This window comes from Falco punctatus (assembly GCF_963210335.1).
Source record: "Falco punctatus genome assembly, chromosome: 9".
NCBI lineage: Eukaryota > Metazoa > Chordata > Aves > Falconiformes > Falconidae > Falco > Falco punctatus.
Window position 1 is genome coordinate 38,706,857 of NC_137589.1, and position 20,142 is coordinate 38,726,998.

The 20,142-nt window shown below is 47.0% G+C and overlaps 1 protein-coding gene across 4 annotated transcripts in view; it reads left to right on the forward strand.

Moving 5' to 3' along the window:
- The first annotated feature begins 1,133 nt into the window (after window positions 1-1,133).
- NDST2 (N-deacetylase and N-sulfotransferase 2) overlaps window positions 1,134-20,142 on the forward strand; it is a 137,251-nt gene continuing 118,242 nt past the window's right edge. For 2 of the 4 annotated variants that reach the window (XM_080401209.1, XM_080401213.1), the window contains exons 1-2: window positions 1,134-1,583; window positions 6,043-6,214. The gene's annotated coding sequence lies outside the window, so the exon portion shown is untranslated. The remainder of the gene's footprint in view (window positions 1,584-6,042; window positions 6,215-20,142) is intronic. The other 2 variants (XM_080401208.1, XM_080401212.1) reach the window with 1 other exon arrangement.

Sequence of the window (20,142 nt, forward strand, 5' to 3'; positions counted from 1 at the left end):
CGAGAAGGAGAAGTTGCTTGAGAGAAATGCAACGTCACCAGGGAGAGTATGTACTGTGTGGGATGGGCACCGGGCGATACGGTAGCCTGGAAGATGGAAAGGGAGTAGTAAAGCTGAGCACAGGCTGGGAGTGTGAGGAGGCTGGTGTAGAGAAGCACAAGTGATTTAAATGTGTCTTGCGAGTGCATAGAGCAAGTTACACATGAGGTAGCTACAGAAGCAATGATGCCAGAGGGGCTGAGAGCGGTGGTGACATGAGAGGGAAGGCAGGTAAACTGCTCCCGTGGCTTGGGGAGGGAGGAGCAGTTTGGAGGGACGGAAGAAGTGGTTTCTCCCACTGCAGGTTTAAATGGAATGTTAAGCCAATACTGTTGCACCTGTGTAGCGTACGGTAGCATACAGCTATACGATTCGATGACTGCCCTCCCTCAGTGTAACTGAGACTGGTTGGACAGGGGGAGAGAGCTGAACTACCAGAAACATTTTCTTATACCGGAATATCAAACTCTGGTTTGAAACGGTAAATCCACTTTTACAGAAGGTAGTACCAGACCATGAACGCTTACAGGCAGACGCCGCCGGGTGCCGGGCTGCCGCAGATCCCCCGCTGGCTCGGCTTCGCGCAGCTGTTGGGGCTGTGGTGGCCGGGCCACCACCTGCTGCTGCCACCCTGGCTTCGGGGTGGCTGCTGGCCGCGGGGACAGCGGGAGCACCGCGCATGTCTGCAGGTTCATTCTGCAGAAACGCCGTCGTGTTCCACCCGTGCTGCCGCCTGCCAGCGGTGGGCTGCCATGCCGGGGGGGCGGCGGGAGCGCGCGGAGCGGTGCTCGCTCTCCGCTTCGCTTCGGTCTGCACCTGCAAACGGGGCCTCCCAGGCGTGCAGCGCCCTCGGCGCTTCGGGTGCAATTGCACCTGGTAAACGTGTCCAAAAGCAACGACTTTCCAGCTTTTCCAACTTTGCAATGGAAGAATAGGTTCCTATATGGCAAATCTACATTTTGCATTGCTTTTTTTGAGGTTTTCGGTGCCAGGGAAGCGGCGCGTTGCCCGGGCGAGGGGGCAACCTGCGGCCCGCGCCGGTCCCCGCCCGCCGCCCCTCACCCCCGGCCGGGGCTGCAGGGGCTGCGAGGGCTCCCTCGGCTCCCCCGGGCCGTGGCTCCCCATCCCGCCCTGCCTCCGCACCCTGAGCTCCTTCGGCTCTGTAAGGCGGGACCCGCACCGTGAGTCTCTGTGTGTGTGTCCGTGTATGTGTCCGTCCGCCGGGGCCCCACGCCCGCCCGCCGGGCGGCAGCGCCGAGCGCCCTCATGCAGCGGGGTCCCGCCGGGCCGCCTCAGCCCCACCGCCAGCGCCGGCCCCTCGCCGCCCCCCCGCGCTCCCGCCGCCGCCGGGCGGGGCCTGCCGCCCCTCCCCTGCGCGGAAGATGGCGGCCGGGCGGCGCGGCGGCGGCTCCCCCAGCGGCCGGAGGGACGCCCAGCGGCCGGGAGCCGGCGGGCCGCGGCCGGCCTGAGAGCTGCCCGCGGGGACGGGGGGACGCCCGCCCTCCGGGAGCCGTGCCCTGCGCCGCGGGGCCTCGCCGCGGCAGGTGAGGAGGGGGAGGGCGGCGGGGCCGGGGGAAGTTGTGCGCCGGCGGGGGGCGGCGGGGCGGCCGCGGCAGCCGCTGGGGGGGCTGGGCTGAGGCGAGGCGGCTGCCCCCGCGCCCCGAGGCGCCGCCCGCCCCGCAGCCACCTGTGCAGCCTGGCCGGGGGCACCGGGGCCCGCCGCGCCGGCCCGGGGGGGCCGGGGAGCCGCCACACGCGGCCCGGGGCAGCGACTCCTTCCCCTGGCGGCTGCCGCCCCTCGGAGCCCCTTTGGGGCGGGCTGGGCGCAGGGTGCCGTGCCGCAGCTCGCTCCCGGCCTGGCTCCGGCGCTCGGCGCCCCCGGGGCGGCGTGGTGCGGCGGCCGGGGCCGGGGGCTGCCCGCCTGCCCGGTTGGGGCCAGCAGCAGGCACGGCTTTGGCGGTGGGGAGGCGCGGCAGGAGCGATGCTCCCTAGGAAAAGCTGCTGGAACGCGAGGAGTCGTGCCCGTAGTATCTCGCATCCTTTGCTCGGTAGAGCATACTTGCGGTGGTAAAGTGATAAATAAAGCGTGAGACACCCCTGTTTGCTTATGCAAGAGTGAATAAACTCGGTGTTGCCCGATTTAGAAGTGGGCAGATGTCACATATCTGAATTTAACCACTGCATTTAACCACAAGTTACGCTGTGCCACACTGGGGCTCTGTGTGGACCAATCTTGCCAAAGAAGCGTTCGGAGCTGTTAAATTGCACTTGCATTTCTTGTTAGGAAGTGTAACCTTGTCCTTTATTGTGAAGAAAAGCAAGCTAGAAACTTCTGATTAATTTTACAGTTTCTGTGCAGTCAGCTCAGTTCCCCATGATATTTGGGCTGGGAAGCTTTGGATGACAGGAGAATCTATGTAGTGCCTGTACGACAGGATACCTTGTGTACAAAAGCACTCTGAGAGCCAGAAATCATGACGAGCATCAGCCCTGCGAGCGGTACCGGGCTGGTGCCTCCATGTGCCCCATTGTCCACGGGAGCTCTGGCTCTCCACGTGCACCAGCCGGTGGCTCTGGGGCCAAGCCAGGAGCGCTGCTGTGCAGAGACCCGAGGGACACCGTCCGCAGCGCCTTTGGGTGGTGGTTCTGCGCTGGGCTTCCCAATGTGGCTGTTCTCGTGGCACTGAGGTTACTGATCCAGCTCCTGGAAGGTTGGACCTAGGAAGGCTTTTTAGTTTGTGTTTTGTGCTACACAGAAGCAGTCGATGGTGCTGTGTTAAGAGCTAGGCTGGTTCCAAGAGCAGTCCGACTCCACTAGACCAGACTTGAGCCAGTGGAAAAACCTCTGCTCGAATCTGGCAACCAGCATAAAATGTTCTAAAACTTTTCCACTCTCGGCAGCTGTGAACAAGGATGTATCTCTCAGCATTATTTTCTTGTATGCTTGCTGCTTTCTTCTTAATCTTCCTCATCTCAAATTCCTCTTTTAATTTCTTCTTCCTTTTTAGTTCATGCTCTTCCCTAAGTCTATGATGCTATTTTCCTTGTTGCTGCTTCTTGAATGAGGTTTCCTAACATGTCTTTTCTTCCGTTTCAATGTTTTTTTCAGCCCTTGTAAGTGTGCTTTTTTTTTGTACGTATGTATGATTTTGAACTAGGAAGTACTGGATATTTCAAAAAGCAGTGAAAATGCACTACAGAGCAGAAGCAGTGGTACGTCTGTCCGTGTCAAATTTTTCACTCCAGGTGCAGAAATGACCTGAGCTGTTTGGTACAGGTTCTCAGACCTGGTGTCAGAGTGGAGGGCAGGGGCCAGTCCAGCCCTCCAGCATTGCTGACCGTGAGGAGAGAGGAGCTCTGAGGCATGTGTTAGCAAAATAGGATTGTGATACAGAAAGATTGAGCTGTTGTAAGGTATGGAATAATACCTGCGAGTGTTTAGCAGGACATGAGCGTGTGCACTGGTAAGCTGCGCGTTTTTCAGCAGTACCCAGTAGTGCAGTGATGGTGCTATCTGCTGCGTGCGTTTTACTGTAACGATGCTTAACCCTCGCTCTGAACTGCATTAGAATTCATGTAGGTGACCTGCTAAAAATGCCTGAGCCTAGCTTTGTATTAGCATTTATAATTCTGTGATTCAAAAAAAAAAAAAAAGGGGGGGGGGGGGCAGGAGGTACCCGAATTCAGCAGAGACCTCGATGTGTCCTGAACCACACAGCCTATCTCCTCCTGAGCCTTGCTTCAGAGATTTAAATGCCTATATCTGATCTCTTTGCTATATCGGGAATATGCGGTGATTCTCTGAGCAGAGCTGCATAGATAAGATAATCCATTTTGGTTTAATTGGCAGAGTTGTTTACACATGATCTCTCGCTCATTTTCCTCTTTTAAAGGAATGCATATCCATCCCTGATTACAGCTCAGGTCAAAATCCCTCAGCACTTGTAGCAAATCTCTTTTAATTGGTCTCATTTTAGCTCTCATAAGGTTGTGTTTTAATTCCCCCTCTTCCATATCCTTTTCCCTAGTCTGTAATGTAATTTATTACAGGATATTTTATAGACAAGGGGGCAGCCTCTGGCTGTCAGCAACCTTTGCTGTGTATCGAATTTCCAGCTCAACAGGCAGTTGCAGTGGAGTTGGCGGGTGTAAAGCAGCCATGCCGCAGCAGCAGCACAGGAGCAGTCTGCAGCGGCTGCGCTGGGCACGAGTGCCGGCTGTGTCCCGGATTCTGGAAATAACTGGGATGAATGCTCCAGTTTGCACTCTCTGTTTCTCTAGCCTTTCTGTAGCCGTGGCTGATGCGAGGGTCCCTTAAGTTCAGTTTCTCCCTTTCTAGCTGTCTTTCCAGCCTCTGTGATTGAATACAAATACATCTGAGCTGCTGTTGTTGCCCGATGACAGGCTTTGAGCAGTGCAGGGTTGGTAGGCTAATGCTGGGAGCATGTTTGTAGAAGGCCCAGAGCAATGTTAGCTGTCTCTATAAAATTCACTGTGACTTCCCTGAATGCAGTTGCTTTGGTTAATTGAATGTAATGCGGAGAGGTGAAGCTCTGTGTTTCATTATGCCTGCGCCGAGGCACTTCACCTCTGGCCTGTACCAGCACGGTCTGCAGCCACGGTGCGCTGGTGTAGCTCCTGCCCCATCTCCCGGAGCTCTGGCATCAGCTCTGGAAACCTTAAAGGCTGGAGGTTGGGGGCGGGGGGGGGGATGTTGACCCATGCCCCCATGCCCGTAATACTGGTCGTTTTCCCACTACAGCAAAATCAGAAGGGAATACGTGCCTCTGCTTCAGCCGCCGGCGTCGAGACCATAGGTTGCATGGTCCAGCCTCTCTGCTTTGCTGGTCCAGCTCCAGAGGCAGGAATCTCCAGCGGAGCTGTGGAGCACAGTTATGTCTTAAATCGCCACTGAAAGATTTACTGAAGCACATACATCAGAGCCCTAACTGTTCTTTCTGCATAGTGATATTTGAAGGTCTCGGGCCTCTCGCAATTGCTGTTTGGGGACTGCTTTTCGATATAGGCCCATATCCAGAAACGAAGTGATACAGATCACTAGACTCAATCCATATGTGCCCTATTAAAAATGCAGTAGAAACCTCTAGATCTGAATGATGAATTAATCTTCAGCACCAGAAAGGTATCCTCCATCACGTTCTTGCCTGCTGTAATATTTTTAGTAAGTTAACTGATCTAGCAGTGAGTGCAAGGGGGTTGATAAGATTGTAAATGTAGTTTGGACCTTCGCAAAATATTTGTGGCTTACACTGGGCAACGTCACAAGATCTGTTTTCACAGGAGTGGGAATTGGTGTTTGCTTGGCTTTTAAAGCTGCCCAAACTCTCCAAACAACAAGAGGGCTGGTCAGGGTTTATCTCTATGTGTAGACTCAGCCTGCTTTTGATTTTTTTTGAGTAAAATAGTGCAAAATAATTAAGGGCAGCTTCACACAGCACTTGTTTATGTACTAACACCAGCACGAAGATGTTCAGAAATGCCTGTCTCTTCCAAGTCTGTGTAGCTGTACGTAACTGACGCTGTTCTGCCTGCTGGGGTTGCAGGCATTGAGTATCAGCAGTGTTTGCAGCTGCTCTCAGGCTGAAATGTTAGCACCTTAGCTGAGCCTGAGCTACTGCACGCCTTCTTTTCATGAAGTGAATTTAGTATGTGTCATTATATACAGATTATGAAGTTAAGCATTAAAACTAACAGGGATTTGATACCGATGTTCGGGTTGTTTTGGGTTTTTTTGTTCATCCGGATTCGAAGGAGGGTGAAAAGCAGAGACACGTTTTGTCCCCCCCCTCAGTGTAGGGGCTTGCATGGGTCCTAGCACTGGTCTCCATGCTGTGTGTGTGTCAGGCCACAGACACCACCCTCAGTGCTTTGGCACGTGTTTTGAGTGTGGGATGGGAATGAGGGAGTGTGACCTAAGGTTTTGGTGGGGTCTGAATGCAGCTGCACTACATTAGTCCGATCTGTTCTCTCCTTGCATTGCAGTGCCTTACTCTGAATTCTGCCCCTCAGCCCCCTTTGGAAGTGTCTGCCACTAGAAGAGATTGTCTTGGGCATCCCCTGTAAAGCAAGAGGCAGAAGAGTCTGTCCCTCCTCTCCTACTCTCCTAATTGCCGTCCCAGGACTGTAGCTCACACGAGGAGACAAGGGCTTGCAGGTACCTCCTCCACAGCCTGGGAGAGAGTACAACATGAAACTGCACGCATTAGATGACATGCCAACAAGTCCTAGCCCTCTCCAGGGCTAGGGATCGCGGCTGCTTTTATTTATTGACACATTATTTTCCTCTGTATTCAGCAGTGCCCTTGGGAGCTGGGGTGGCATAGCTGATGCAACAAAGAAGGAGGAAAGAGGGATGGCAAAATGACAGTTTTATCCTTTCTTAATCTCTTTTTGTAGTTCTGGCCTGCCATCTGGTCAGTCTCTTAGGGCAGGGTGCTGGGGCTGCATGCTTTCATTCTCCTCTGCTTCTCCAGTTTCCTACATCCTTCATTTCTGCATCAGAAACTCTCCAAGAGTATGGAGTTCCTCTGAGTGGGTCATGTTGGGAGGCTTCCGTGTCAGGACCATTAGATTATGTGACAAAGCAACTTGTTTTTCTTTGATCGTGTTTAGTCTTAACAGTTCTAGATGATTCCATTAGCCTAATATTTTATTGGTCTTTCAGCTTGTCTCTAATTAATGCTAATTTGCTTGGCAATACTTCTGAAGTAAAATCAGAGCTTACATGTGGGTTTTTAGGGCTCTTCAACAGATCTTAACTCTTCACTTTTCAATCGCTTTAGTATAAATTCCTCAAAGGAGACAGTGGGATGACATGCCTTAGCTGTGATAGACTCCAAGTAGTAGAGATCAATTTAGAACAGAAGGGAAACTTGAGATTTACTGCAGAAATATTAAAAGAACCTGACTGTTTTATAATTATTTTTTTTAAGAGCCTTTTGCTGAACAGCTTTGTGTTAGCTCTGTAGCCCTACCCACTGCTTTAAAGCATGGGAAATTTCATGTCAGGGGTTTTAAAATGGTCACTTCTGTCATACCTTGGATGATGAGAGTTGGACTCATCTGACTACGCATGAAGATCTACAGCTGAAGCGCCCACATCTGAGCTAGGCACTGTAAGTTCCCTTTATATTGAGGGTACGTTAGGGCACGCTTCACCCTGAAGCAGATGTCCACGTTTGGTGCGGTGAATCACATTCAGAAAGCTCTTTTTTGTTTTCCCACTGAATATAATGAAAACTGAAGGTGTTAATCCAGATGTAGAAATGTCAGCGGGACAGAGATCTGAGCAGAAGGTAAATTGAACACCTCCCAGAGTGATGCTAATTTACTCCTAATCCTGGATTTCTTTCAGTGTAGCTTTTCTAACACCTTCACTGATAACTGGTTTACATAAATCTGTCTCTTCTGATCTTAACTACCTTTCCCATCTTTAGAGCACTTTTTCTCTGGATTTTTTTTTTCTTTAGCTAATGCTGGTGCAGTGACTGTGCCGCTCGCGCTTCATCCTGAAAGCTTTTGCAGATGCTGGACATTATGGCGTGCTCTGCAGCTGTTGATTGTCTTTGCCCTTGCTTCTGTGGTGAAGTTGTTCAACAGCCAGGGTTCCTCTGTAACTGGTAACCAGGACCTTGCTTGATCCTGGCCAGCCACACCAGCCGTCAGTAGGTCTTTGTTCCGTTCACAACCTTAACCGCTCTGATGATAGTTGGCTCTGGAAGCAAGCTGAATATCAAAATGTCAGGTAATGGCCTATAACATTTTTTTCTGTAAAGAGACAGGCTTCTCACCTGCCCAGTCTGGGTTTTGCGCTGCTGGAGCTTGTAACTTTGCACAAATGGTGAGGTCAGGCTTGGAGCGGCCCGATGCAGTGGCACATCGTGTCAAGATCCCTTCTTGAGATGAATAATGTAATTTCACAGCAAGTCGAATATCTCTTAATATTTGACGACCCAAGGTGAACGAGGAGCACAGTAAGACCGGGAACTCTGTGCAATCTAATTAAAGGCAGAAATTTTCAAAAAGGTTGGTGTCTTGGCTGACTCCTTCAAAGGTCATCCTCTTCCATCTGTCATCGCCTGCGTCTTGTTTGTGTTTCTCTTCTGGACATCGCCTCTGTGTGTGTCTCAAGTGTAGAGATGCCTTTGAAGTGGCATCGTTTGTCTCTGTTGCGGAGCTACAGAGCTGAAATCATCAGCACCATACTGCTGGTGAGCTGCCTGTCCTTCCAGTTACCGAGGGTTGCACAGGTATTAAAAACAGTGGGCAGGAACTAGTGTAGACGTTGCATCGATCAACACAGAGTGGCCGTGCATGAGGACTGCCACAGCTCCCTCTTTCATCAGCTGTGAGCCACGTTCAGGAGAACGATGTGAGCTATCACAGTGTCAAATCTGTCTTTTCAGTGGGATAAAGTGGGATCCTGGCCCAGTCTGGCAGCTGTGAAGAGGGAGATTCATTTCAGCATTGAAGCCTAGCATAAACTGGGAGTCTCGATGTTTGATCTATTGCCCAAAACACCTCTGAAACATCAAGCTTCTCCCCTTTCTCCACCCCCTCCACCCCCCACCCCCCCACTTTCAGTTACTAATAATGTATTTTCATTTGTTACTTGTAGTTTTTGGGGGTTTACTCCTTTTTAATTAAATGTTATGGATTCAGTTAGCGATACTTCAGCTCAAACTGCGTGTGCTTTACTGGTGGCTGAGTCATAACCGTCTCCCTCATAAGCAGAGATCTGTCACTGTCTCCTGATTTAGTTTTGTCTGCAGGCTCTCATCCATATCCTTCCTTTATGTTCCTGTTTCAGATCTGGCCACTCGCGTCAAAGCACGATGTGGATAAGCCTGCTTCCCTGAGTCACGGCTGCCATGAAAACGTGCTGTTACCCTGTGTTAGCATCCACAGTTTAGTATCGTGTAACTGTGCGTGCAACAGGGCATGTTTCCATGGCTCAAGTCCACATAAACATACAAGCACAGAGCTTTCTTCAGGAATACCTTGCTTTGCCTCAAAATATTGATGTTTACCTTTCCCAGCATTACCTTTAAATGCAAATTCCTCACTAACCGCGTGTGACGGTACGGTGCCTGCGGTAGCAGACAGAGCTCGGAAGTCCCTTTCGGTCTTGCCTTGCGTATGTGGGCAGGTTAAGAACAAGCTAGTGTTCAGGGGTTGTCGTAATTGCAGTTGGTGTTGAGTGTAACATTTCTCTGAGGTTGTTACAGTTAATTCTTTTGCATGTTGCAGAGCTATTGTATAATTATCTTACTTATACGTCAGTCCCAGCTTTTTCCCGTTGCTAAAGGAGAACAGGGTGAAGATGCCCTTTGACCACACTCCTCTTGGCTGGCTTTTAAGCTGATGCTACCACTGAGGAAAGCAGTCCGGTCCTGTACTGACCCTTCTCGGTACTGGCACAACCACTCAGCAAGCAGGAGCAGGAAACTGATGTGCAAATTAAAGTAACCAGAAGAAAAAAACCTCCTTTTTTTGCTCCAGGAGAGAAAAAGTTACTTCTCAGTTGATCAGTAAGAAACCCAGTCAGGCTCAAATGCTTTTGTATTGGCACACCACAGAGTGCCTTGGGGATAGGATGGGGTGCCAGAACTGCTCTCTTTGGAGGAGAGGAGAGGTGTGACCACCTAAACAGGTGCCAGATGGTCGCCTTAAAAGTGCAATTTCATATGGTGTAAACTGAAGAGGAGGCTTACGGTGATTGCGTCAGTTCTGCAAAAATTTTGAATACCAAATTTATCTAGGTTAGACTTAACTATAACAGTGGTTGTGGCAAACTCCACACGGGTATCAGAAACGGGCAGCATGGTAAGAGCTGAGCTGCCAGTAACTGCAGCCCTTTGTTGCTGCCTGTTCTTTTCCACATTTAATTGGACACCAGATTAATTTTTATATCCGTGATTTCCTGTGAAGGGAAAGATTGAAGAAATTGAAGCGGTAGTCATTTCTAAAAGAGATGCATCCAGGAGAAGAAGAAAACAGTCTCTTTGATCAAGGTCTGTACCAGACCTGGGGTCAGATGTTCTGCACTTCTATTTTTTGCGTCCTACTCTGGCAGCTTGCAGCTTCTCTGATGAGCAGTGCTGCATTATATTTATGTTCCTGTGCAATTTAGCAGAAAGATGTGACATGTTATGTCAGAAAACTAATTATGTTTCTATAAAAACATTAAAAAAAAAAAGATGTTTCTGGGTTTTCCTCAACATCTTTTCCTAGCACCCTGCCACTGACAGTCTGACCCATGATACTGTTCTGGACAGATGTTTGTGAACTGAAATTGTTGTGAGTGCTCAGGCCCCTTCCCCTTCCTGCAGTTACATCTTCCTGAAACACATCCTGTGCAAGGGTGAAGATTGGCGAGACGCGATGCTGAAAGACAAAGCGGTGGAAACTGTTACAGTGTCTGCACTGGAAGCAAGGCTGTTCTTGAAGGATATGTCTGTAAACCATTTGGTCTTAAAGTCTATATTGAGTAGTTTTAAAAATGAGCAAACTTTTAACAATAGATGAAGACACAGGTGAACACCTCTTCATACAGAGATGTAGCATGTAACTACTAATGCAAGATTTCGTTTTTGCTTCTGTCATTAGGCTTCATCTGGAGAAGGCAGATCCCTTAGGCAGGGATGCAGAGGTGGGTTGGTCTTCATGGGCTGGTGATTTAGAAACCTTCTGAGTCATCAGGATGGGACTGGTGGCACCAAGCTTGAAAACAAGTGTTGACAGCTCTACTGGTTTTCTTGTCTTCCATGGAAGCACCTTTGGTACTGGTGTTACACAGCCTCTGCGACTGACTCTCTGTTGGGATATCTGTAACTTTTCTTGGCGCTGGATGGAGTTCCATCTTCTTTTGCAGTCATGCCCTTTTACCAGTGTAGCTGTGCAGCTGCTGAGAGAGCTGGGGAAGCGGTTCAAGGCTTGTGAGCACACATGCCAGGGCTTCCGAGGTGGCCAGAATAAGATGAGGAGGCTCTTAGCCAAATGGAATGGGAATGACCTTGTATGCACAGACATCAGGACATATCTGACATTCAGATCCTAAATTTGGCTTTCTTACAATGATTTATGCTTAGGTAATATTTTTTTAGGAAAGCCTTGCCATCTAGCTTGATTCTGGAAGGAAAAGGAAGGCGAAGCAGAAAGAAATGTTTTCTTTCATGTACAGTTACGGGAACAGACCGGTTCCTGCAGTGAACTCCATCCTGTGAATGTGAGGAGACTTCTTATCCCTTTCTTCTGCCTGTAAGGCTGGCTTCACGGAGACTGTGGGAATACGAGATCAGAGGGGAATGTGGGAAAAAAGTAGAAAGAGGGCTTTTGACTAGTACCGATCCGAATCTAGCTTTGAGTTGACGATACTGGTGTGAAAGACTCTTCATCCTATCTCTGTCGCCCAAAGGCATCTGAAACAGGGATGAGGAGATGCAATGTCAAAAATTCATAGAAATATTTGTTATTTTTCATTTGTTTTGGAAATGGCAGATTCTAGGAAGCAGTACATGAGGGCAGTGAGTGCAGTAGTTCTTCCCCTGTGACAGTGGCTCAGATGTGGTGTCTCTCCTGGGGAGCAGGTTGCACAGTGCCTTCCTTTGCCTTGGCAAACTTCCTGCACAAGGTCAGCATTGCCATTATGCTGGTAGCGCAGCATCATCATGCTTTAAATGTACTAGCTGCAGAGGTTATAAATGACTACTGATTTTTTTGAATGCTGCAATATTTAAGTATTCAGCTTGAGGCATTTTATTAAAGGGGCCTCATTACCAGAGCAAGTGCCAAGTACTTTAATGCAGCTCGTATTGGGCATAACTAATCACTGCTGAGGCTTAAAACCTTTGGTGTGTAGTGCATCTGGGAGCAGGTAGCTATGAGACTGGGCGGAGGAATCCCCCTTCTCTTCCCTCTTCAGTAAAAGCTCTTTCTGGGCACAAAGGTCCAATTGCTGCTATTTCTTGTGTGGTGTGCAGAGCATAGTAATATGTGGGCAGCAAACTAATGCAAAGTGCTCTCCTGTCTAGTGTTTCATTGTTCTTTTCTGCCTGAGGCTTTGCAGCCTTGGTCTTTTTTAGTTAAAATCTTTAAACAATGGATTATCTGTTTTTGCAGGCTTTAGAGGATTTGAAATAGCAGTCACCCTTAGGCATTTGGCTCAAGATTATAGCAATAAATACATTCATCAGAGCCCCCGGGTCCTTCCAAGAGCCAGGCAGTCATAAGATTACTTCTGCCATATTCTATGCTATATTTTTCTGCTTCTAACTCTAGTGAAGTGTGTCAGGCTCTTAATTCAAGGTAAGCCCTGTTCCTCCTGACTTTTGGCACTCAGGTGGTCTGTGGGAAAGGGGGATGTGTGTGGCCAGGTTGAGAGCACCAGCAGTAAGGAACTTTCATTCTTGCTGGGATGTTGCCTTTTGCTGCATTACCAATCTGGATTTTCCAGGAGATCAGAAACCAGTTTCGAAAGCCAGCATTCCCCCCCACCCCTCCCAAAGCCCAGCAGTCTGAAAATTTCATATGGCTTTAGAATTTTCAAATTGGAATGTGACTTTAATCAATATTGATGTTTCTGATCTTTATGTGCCAGCTGCTGTTTTTCTGAAAGATGGTGTTGGGAGTGGAGGGCTCCATGCTGGCGATGACAAAACGGTTGCCACCCAGTTGTTATATCTGACATGGCAATTTCTTTAAGAGCGCTTCCTGATTGTGCTGTTTAAACAGTGAATGTAATGTTTTTCTTCTGTTACTATGAGATCTGAAGTAGTTTACAGATATCAGACATTCTGCTGTGTTGCTTTGGAGAAAGATGTTGGCTGTCAGGAGGAGACCCAAAAGTCAGTTCCAATAAAAAGCTGCATTTTTAAAGCAATTTATTTCTAGTTAGAAGAGCTGTTCATCATATGACTTTGCACAGGCTGTGCTTTGCACAATGGTACTTAACTTTCTTCTAAAGAGCAGCTTTATCTGGGGAAAGTTCATTGCATAGAGATCTGTGATGTCCGTACATCTGAGGTTCTGTGAAGATTTCCGCCCCTAACGGTGTCTATTGATTTTTAGCAATTGCCGTTTCCCAGACTTCTGAGCTGTTCTTATCGCACCACGTCATGCTGCTCATCACAATTAAATAGCAGGTGCTGGTTGGCCACTGGCTTTATCAAAAGACCCTCCCAACACAGGTACGCAAATTGGAAAAGTAGAAAATCTGATTCTCTTTGGAAGGTTTTTGTACTTTGCTTCATTTTTTTCCTCCCTTCCAGTGAGTAAGTAATAATAAACATTTACTAAACCATGCTGTATATTTTCAGAGTATATAATACACGTTGCCTTTGCCTAGGAAGAACTTTCAACTTTTCAGCAAAAGATAAAAGTATTTAAAGCATTTGTAAATAGACCTGAGTCAGCTTCAGTGCTTTGCCACATAGATTTTTATCAGGAGACGGTGGAAGCATGGTGTCTTTTTTTTGAGCTAGTACTTAGAGTGATTGCAGCATTTTCTACTGTAGTTTTAGTCTTTACCACCACACCTACATTTCACTTCCAGGGGAAAAGTAGTGTCACTTTTTTTTTAGTAGGTGGATAAGAATTATGAGAATTGGGAACTTGACTAAGCAACACAGTGGGTTTGTGTCTGCACTATAGAGAATCTGTCTGTTGAGGCTGGTGCCTTTTTCGCTAATGTGGATAGGGGGATAGGGAAATGAGTATGAACTGCAACGAACATGACTGACTGTTACTGTGGTTTTGACTATCAAAAAGAATAGAACCGTATATATAAAATATATGTAATGTGTGTTTATTGGTATTTCATTACAGCTAAAATACTGTTTTATGTTCCCATGAGAATTAGCTGAGAGCTACAATGTCAGGGGAATAAATGTAGCTTCAGCCTGCCTAAGACCTTGTAGAGCTCGTTGGAAGCGCTGAAGGTGCCATCCCCGCTGAGCAGGCGTGAGCCTGGGGCTGACCCTGGTTTCTCCCAGGACACAGTTCCCGTTGGACACAGCACTGGAGCTGCAGCAGAGCTGAGACCCTGTCCCCGAGTCTGGACTGTGCAGCCCCTGCATAGAGCAGATGGGAGGGAGCTGCTGTACTGGGGCAGCCAGGGCTTGGGCGCTGGGGCAGGGCAGCATGTGGACTGGTCCTTAGAGGAGATGGAAGCTGAAGCTGTTAAGTGGTGGGAAAGTAAGCTGTTAAATAAAAGATGATGAAAAAAGGATTCATTCCAGGAAATGAATGGGGCTTGTAGAAATAGTGGGCGTGCTGAGGTGCTAGTAGGCTTTTGGGTGCTAATGAAATGGAAAATACTGCATCAGGAGGGTACTGTGTCTGTCAGCTGGGGCTGCCAAAGGGGAAACGTTAGACAGGGAACTGACAGGTGATCAGCAACGACGGGCAAGTATGTCACGAGGAACATGAGAAGGTTAGATTATAACAGGTTAGGTGGGAGAGACAGGGTTTGGAGGAAAAAAGAAGATGAAATAGCTAAGATACAGATAGCAAGAAGTAGATACAAAGGTTTGTAGCACTTTTCTTGTGCCTTGGATGGAATCCAGGTCTCTGCATCTGAAGACCTGAGTCTCAGAGAGTACCTAAAACCATCTGGCAACGCTGCTTCCATTTCATAGTTCTTGACACTGAGAAAACAACCACCTATAGTTGCTATAACTTCTGGTTAGCTCAGGATGGCCCTGTGGCCGATGAGGTGATAGCTCTGCCCTTGTGTTATCAGCGGGATGATTATGTAGTGGAATTCATCATTCAGGATTTTGTTTTAACATGGAAATTGGAGGCAGGAGAGGCACACACAGAGGCATGGGTATGGATGTACACCACCACATTCAGATACTCTGAAGTTTGTGAGGGCACTCATAAGATAGAACGTATCAGAATCAGTTTTTCTTGTGCAACCTTAATGCCTGCCCCTTAAAATATTTTCTGACTTGCATTGATTGGGAAAATGTAGGGGGAGAAATTTAATTTTCTCAAACTTATTCTTTTAGTTCTACCACTTATATATGTTCTGTTGTAATTACTATAAGGAAGAAAACGTGCTACAGATTGAAGGGGTTTTTTTGTATCTACTGGCATTAATTGAACTTTTGGAACCCAACAGTGTGAGTTAAGCATTGCTTATCTGCTAATTTTTCATACTGCTGTTACAGAGTGGTATGTGCAATTTGCAGCCTCGAAATACTAGACCTTGGGAGCTGCGCTTGCTGCGTTCGCCAAGACTTTTCTCCTCGTCTTTGGGGAATAATGAGCTGCAAAAAAAAGCCATACCTTGAATTACTTCCTGTATGTTGTCCTTCTCTTTTGTGACAACAGCATTAGTGTTTTGGCCTGAATGATAGTGAAGCTTGCTAGCATGCAGGGATAAAACCCCATAAATCTCGGCGCTTTTAGGGAAAGAAGAAGTGGAGGGGTTGAGGTTGGGAGGTCCTGTGAAACGGCTTGATATACAGCATATGACTCAGTAATTTCCTTTCCTTTTGCAGTCACCTTGTCCAGATGGGGTACGTTCTTTTTCTTTATCAAGCCAGCCTCTTTTTCTACCCTGTGTCTTTAGGGGAAGGAACTGCAAGAGTAACATGCAGTGGCACAGGTGCTTTTCAGGCCATGAAATGTAGAGACAGAGCAAGGATGCGGGCAGGAATCCACTGCTGGAGCAGCAGATCCCACAGATAGCAGGACAAATGATGATCAAGTCCCTCTCCTAATCAGTCTACTGCATGTCCTGACAACCCAGATCACTGACCACCTTGAGTCTGGCTTGCCTGTGAAGAAGCGTGCAGCTTCGGAATGTGTTCTGACATAACAGCTAACACGCGAAGTTTTTAGACAAAACAAGTTACTGTGAGTGAATGTGAGGAAATCCTTTTAGACTCAAGACTGAAGCAATAGTTCAGAGAGACATGGCTCCCTTTTCATCTCAGTGGCATATTGCCGTGCAGTTGGGTTCAGTAGTTATGCTTCCCCAAGTTCCCTTCTGAGGGGGGAAAAAAATACCACTTTTTATTATTGTTTTCTACATCAAGAATTCCACGTTATTTTCCCAGGAGGATTGCTCCTTTTGTAATTTATATCTCTAGGGATTTAAATTTGGGGGCTGTCAGTGGAGTTGCTGCGTTTTCTGTGAACTTGAGTATCTTTTGTTCCATTAGCCCTGATTGCATTGCACTTGGTGACATAGCTGAGCAGTCCTGTGATCTGATACTTCATTCTGAAGCAGTCTGGAACAGAAATCTCTGTGTGATCAGTGGTTCATTAGGCACTATAATTAAAGCAGAACTGTTTTTCCGTATCACCTAGTTCAAATCCGTGTGTTCACACTGACGAGGCCAGAGAAATTAACCATCAGTTGACCTCTGTGTTAAAACAACTGCTTCACCTCTGCTCTGTTACACGGCCACCTTATCGTAAGACTGCTGCTGGCAACCTGCGTGCAAATCTTCAGGTGTCTGCCTCGTCTGTAACTTTGTGGAAATTTGTTAGTTCTCAGAGTCGCAATAGGTGTTTAAATGAGATTTTTATTTATTTAGCCCTAGGAAATTTCCCCTATGGAAGGGAAGAGGCAGTCCTTCCGTCCAGATGCTTACTACTTGGAGTAGTCGGAGGACAGACATAACGAGAAGCGTGGGACACAGCACACGTTGGCGTTGCTGCCTGCTGACCCATGGCTTGTGGGGTCTTTTCGTGTCGGAGGGCTGCACAGGGCTGGCTGTGAGCCCCCTGCCCCTTACGGGAGAAGGGGGGCCGCTGGTGGGAGCGGGCAGCACACCTTCCGAAGCAGAAGGTCGAGGTGGGAGACAGCCATGGACTTTGCGGATGGATTTAAAAGAAACAAACAGGAAGTGAGTCACATTCCTCTACCTCTGTCAGCAACACCCACAGGAAAAAGTCACTGGATGCATGTTTTCCATATTAATGAACAAACTTACTGTGCAAGGTGTTGAGGCTTGGAGGAGAAGCTTAGGCAGAAGAGGGAAATGCATGCGGAGAAGTTGATTTTAAAATGTTTTTAAAAGGAACTTAAAGGAGATGTTGATTTTTAAGCAACCTTTTCATTTTGTACCCAGTGTTCACTTTGGGTCTTTTGAAGCTCTAGCTAGTTTGTGCTAGAAGTTTTTTTTGTGGGGTTGTTTGGGGGTTTTTTTGATCAAATGGAAAATGTCATTTGCTTGAGGCCTTTTTGTTAAATGCTCTTGCCTTTTATCTCATCTGCATAATATGCATTGATGGAAGGTGCCTGCTGTGTCTACCATCCCTCCCTCCTTGACTTCTTAATTAGCAAGTAAGTATTTTTAGTTATTTGTCAGAACTATTTCAGGGAAAGATAAAAACAGCTGAATTGAGTAGAGGACAAACTACTCTTTGGAGATAGTTAAACTGAATTCTCAGTGATGAAAGGAGAGAAACAGGAAGGCAGTAGCTTATACGCAGGGCAGGTCTTTGTCCTGTCTTAGTGTCTGTGGGTAGATCACATACTCTTTGTTTTTTCACGGGACCTGCTCAAATGAAGGTTTTCCAAGTAGGTGACACTGTGTGGTGTCACGGATTCACTGGAAGTGTGTATGCACTGGAAAGGGCAGCAGTAGCTGCCGTGTTTGTACCTCTGCTGTTTCAGAGAGGGAGCAGAGTGAGTCAGGCAAGTGGGACCATCTCCACTTCCAGCCTGTGTTGACAAGGAGGAACTTGGCAAATATTCATCATATTTAACTCCTTAGCATTAGGTAAATGTGACAAAACTCATGAAAAATGCTGTTTCACCGATGTTTTGGTGTATGACCAGTTTGAATGTCTCTGGCTTATCTCTGTGATGATATGGCAGTCTTTTCTGTAACCCCTCTCTAAAGCATCAAAAGACCTTTTTTCATATGTCCTAAAAATACTGTGTCATTGGTAGTTGGTCATTGCCAGCATCTAATGACTCAAGAGCATTGCAGAAGCTTCTGTCATTTCAGAATTAGTGGTGATCTCATTGTTAGGCCTATTGGAGATGGCCTTTAATTTAATATTTTACAAACTGTTGAATCATCTGGAATTGTTCCTTCAATACATAGAGAGATTTTCTGACCCAAGTGAAGCTCTGATGGCTAACATCAGGGAGATAATATCAGATCTCTTTAACAGTATTCAGATACCCATCTGTGTTTTCCAGTTGTCAATTCATGAAAAATTGAAATGAAGTAAGAGTACTTCTGAAGATGGATAGCAAGATATTTAATCTATTTCAGGGCCACCCATAATTGCAAGAGATAAATTACTGGCTATGTGAAGCTTCTTAATCGGGCAGAGAGTCACACGATTCCTATTGAGGTTTTCAGATGATGGAGAGGAAGCTAGCCAGCACACTGATGGGGGTTTGGCTCCAGCTTCTGCAGTAGTCCTGGCCAGATCAGGACAGAAGATCCTTTCAGTGGCAGTGAAAAGTGTAAGCAAATGCCTTTCTCAGCCCGCTCTGATAATTTGGGGTGGATGAAGAGGATAAGTTACTGTATCGACATCTCTGAGTGTGTTGTCCAGTATATTTCTTCCTTTCTGTCAGTTAGCTAAGTTACCTCTTCCAGTGAATTTGAGGTTGCTGGATTTTATTCATGCCACTTTCTTAATTCTGTAGAACAGCATCATGAAGGCATCAACTGCTGCAGACTTGATGTCCTGCAGGTAGGAATTCTGTGTGATGGCAAGTTCAGAAGAAGAACGTCCCAGTGAATAGCTAATTTGTGCAGCTGTTATGCTTGTTCCCATCACCAACGGAGGAGTGTCTCTTTAGTATACTACAGTTATGCTGACATGTGCTCAGAAAACCCAACAGCCCTTTAAAGACTCTGTATTTACCATTGTTCTTTGTGATGATGGTATTGATGGTAGTTTCGTGGCGGGACTTGGGTCCCGTTGTTCCTTGGCCTGATTGTTGAGCTGTGAGGGAGGTGCTCTGGTCTCTGCTTTTTAAGCCCTAGTGCAGGGGCACGGAAAGGGTAATGCTGGTGGGGAGAAACGTCATCTCGGATGCAGAAGGTGCGGCGTATGCATTGTGGGTGGCTTTCGTACCAATTACAGCATCTCTACAAATTACTGCCTTTGCAGAGTACTTTCTGTTTAGGAAACAGTTTCTCTGTAAAAGAGATATTGACAATTTCTTGTTTTGAGTAGTGGTTTAGGAATAGATAGCTTGCCGTCATCAGAAAGGAAGACTGTCAGCAATACTGGAAAGTGACAAATTCAGTTCTGGCCAGAGGAAGAATATTTTGTTCAGTGCACAGATTAGTCCAGTTCCAGATAGCGGACCTTATTGCTGCAGTACATCATTGATGCCAAAACTTTGTGGGGTCAAAAGTAATCTGATAATTACTACTCTCCATACACATAAGTGTTATATAGACAAATCCTGCACATAAACCCAAACTTCTAAGGCCTTTTGGAAAGGACAGACAGCTTGCTTGTGCCAAAGGTATCCCTAAGCGGAGATGGTAATCAGAAGGGCTAGTTTTCCCGATGGCTCTTTTGCAAATTTGTCTTTAAGGCTTTCTTCTGCTAGTCTTTGACATACCTGGAACTGGACAGTACAGATGGTAGAATACTGAAGTGAATGAGTTTTAGGCCAAATTCAGAATGAAATTTTATGTCCTCTATAATTTTGCAGTGTTTTTTGAAGAACTATGGTTCTTACAAGACCACAAAGCCGTTATGAGTATCCCACTAAAACCAAGGTGTTTTATTCAGATTTAGTGGTAAAATATTAGGTAGAAACATATACTGCAATGCAGGCAGGCTACTTGAAAAAAATGCAGGCTTTTGACAGGATAGAGGAATAATATAGATGATGATTTTTATTTGAGCTGTCTTCCAGAACTGTAGGAGAGAGTAGACCTAATTGTTGTTTGGACGGATCAGGCAGACAGTGGCACATCTTTAAACTGTTCTCAAGTCATGTTTAAATCAAACAAAGGCCCCCATTATCTCATTTTGGACTGAAGTCTGTCTGCTGTTGTGTTTGTCTAAACCTTTGTCCTGGTTGAGAAACTGAGGAGAGCTTAGAGGCCTGTGCTCAACCCTTGCTCCATGGGAGCG